This window comes from Theropithecus gelada, chromosome 16 (genome assembly GCF_003255815.1).
Source record: "Theropithecus gelada isolate Dixy chromosome 16, Tgel_1.0, whole genome shotgun sequence".
NCBI classification, from domain to species: Eukaryota; Metazoa; Chordata; class Mammalia; order Primates; family Cercopithecidae; genus Theropithecus; species Theropithecus gelada.
In genome coordinates, this window is record NC_037684.1 from 50,023,383 (window position 1) to 50,025,992 (window position 2,610).

The following is a 2,610-nucleotide window of genomic DNA, read 5'->3' on the forward strand; positions in this document are numbered from 1 at the left end:
GCAGCCAGACACTGTCACCTTTGATTCTGAAGACATAGGGCAAGTGATGTGGAGAAGCCTTTCTCTGGGGCCTGAACAGTGTGAGTCACAAATGCCTGTGTCGAAGGCTCTAGATTGTGCCGCACTATCACCGTTCACCAGATCCAAGCAACGTAAGTGCCTGCTGTTCATTTTTTATTTTTCTGAGACAGAGTCTCACTCTTTCATCCAGGCTGGAGTGCAGTGGCTCGATCTTGGCTCACTGCAAGCTCTGCCTCCCGGGTTCACGCCATTCTTCTGCCTCAGCCTTCCGACTAGCTGAGACTACAGGCACCCGCCACCACGCCCGGCTAATGTTTTGTATTTTTAGTAGAGACGGGGTTTCACCATGTTTGCCAGGATCGTCTTGATCTCCTGACCTCGTGATCCGCCCGCCTGGGCCTCCCAAAGTGCTGGGATTACAGGCATGAGCCACCGCGCCCGGCCAGGTTCCTGTTGTTCTTTAGTAATTTTCCATTTGTACATCTGTGATTTGGGGTTTTCTAAAGTGCGAAGTCCAGGAATGGCACTCTTCTGGTGCAAGTATAAAGGTGAAATAGTTTTACACTCCTCTTCGGCCAGTGTTTTCTTTTTTCTTGTTTCTAACAATTCTAACAATGCCCCTGGTTCCTAAAACTGCAATATTTGTCCTTGTAACAGGCTCAACAGGCATATCTATTTCTTAGAATATTTGCACAGTAACACAAAGGCAAAAATAATGCCAACTGGTAAAAACAGAAAAGATGTTAATTTGCGACTCTGTTGTTTAATAAAGGAGTAGATAATTAAGGTGCCCTAGGCAAGGATTCAATATTAAGTGAGCTTTCTGGTATTTCCTCCTTACAGACCGTTCTACCTCCTGGATGGTCGTGATCGTCGGGTGTGGCTGACTTGGAAGACTGAACCTGGGCTGGGTGGCTGATTGAAGTCCCTTTGGGCTGCAGCAGCTGGTCTTTCAGGTAGCTGAAAAAGTCAGACAGGCCCTAATAGACTTGTTTGACAACATTTCTTTGGTCTCTGAATACAATTGCCATATTTCTTGTTCTCCTAAGGCTCTAATAATGACCAAAGAACCCTAGTTCATTTTCTTTTTTTTTTTGAGGCGCAGTCTTGCTCTGTTGCCCAAGCTGGAGTGCGGTGGCGCGATTTTGCCTCACTGCAACCTCCACTTCCTGGGTTCAAGCGATTCTTCTGCCTCAGCCTCCCAAGTAGTTGGGACTATAGGCACGTGCCACCATGCCTGGCTAATTTTCGTATTTTTAATAGAGATGGGATTTCACCGTGTTGGCCAGGCTGGTCTTGAACTCCTAACCTCAGGTGATCCGCCCACCTCGGCCTCCCAAAGTGCTGGGATTACAGGCATGAGCCACCATGCTTGGCCTCATTTTCTTTTTTTTGAGATGGAAGTCTCGCTCTGTTGCCCATGCTGGAGTGCAGTGGTGCCATCTTGGCTCACTGCAACCATTGCCTCTCGAGTTCAAGCAATTCTCCTGTCTCAGCCTCCCAAACAGCTGGGATTACAGGCGTGCGCCACCACGCCCAGCCAATTTTTGTATTTTCAGTAGAGAAGTGGTTTCCCATGTTGGCCAGGCTGGTCTCAAACTCCTGACCTCAGGTGATCTGCCCACCTTGGCCTTCCAAAGTGCTGGGATTACAGGCGTGAGCCACCATGCCCGGGCCCTAGTTCATTTTCTAAGATTACAGCCAACCATTTCCTGGGACATGGGAAGTCCTTCCACCTTCCCATGTACTCTCCTTTTAGAAGAATGAGTTTGATAGCAAGGGAGGCCTACACCACAGCCCAGTATTGTGGTAATGGGTGCAATCTAAAAGAAATGTGACATGAACTCAAAGGTTTTGCTTGTGAATTAATTCAGTTCACATTTCCTAAGAGTTTACTATATACTAACTCCTGGGGTAAGTACTGTAAACTGTTGTATCAATGAGTGACAGAAAACACACGGGGCCAGTAGAGACACAGAGGAGGGGCACTTGGCCAGCTCAGGTACTGGAAGGTTCCCTATCCAGTGTTCCCTACCTGGCCAGTGAGGCTCACGTAGTAACACGGGGCATCAGCACATGAAAGGCAGAGGATGAGATTCTAGCAGGAAAACTCTACCCTGGCCACCAGTCCCCAGAGAGGAAGGGTTGAAAATTAATGGCCATATTGTACTTAGCCTGCAATATTAATAACCTGTGCTGTGCCTGCTTCGGCAGCAGATATACTAAAATTGGAACCACACAGAGAAAATCAGCATGACCCCTGTGCAAGGATGACATGCAAATTTGTGAAGCGCTCCACATTAAAAGGTAGTAACAATAATACTAGCTGTGTGCTAAAGGCGCCTTTGTGGAGAAGTTTTCTGGAGTAGCAGGAGACTTATTTTTAATGATTATTTCTCCAACACCAGGCACTATTGGTGCCGAGGACATAGCGATGAACAAAATATAGCAGTCCTGCCTTCATTGAGGTAAGCTCCCAGAACAGAGACAGTGGACAATCAATTAGACAGATAATAATCCATGCTCTGAAGAAAAATGTGTGGCAGGGCACCAAGGCTCATGACTGTAATCCCAGCACTTTGGGAGGTG

General features: G+C 47.3%; 1 non-coding gene across 1 annotated transcript; it reads left to right on the top strand.

Moving 5' to 3' along the window:
• The first annotated feature begins 2,223 nt into the window (after window positions 1–2,223).
• Window positions 2,224–2,326, top strand: LOC112610543. Its single transcript, XR_003116421.1, has one exon. It is a non-coding gene; the product is annotated as a U6 spliceosomal RNA (small nuclear RNA).
• Window positions 2,327–2,610: the final 284 nt, after the last annotated feature.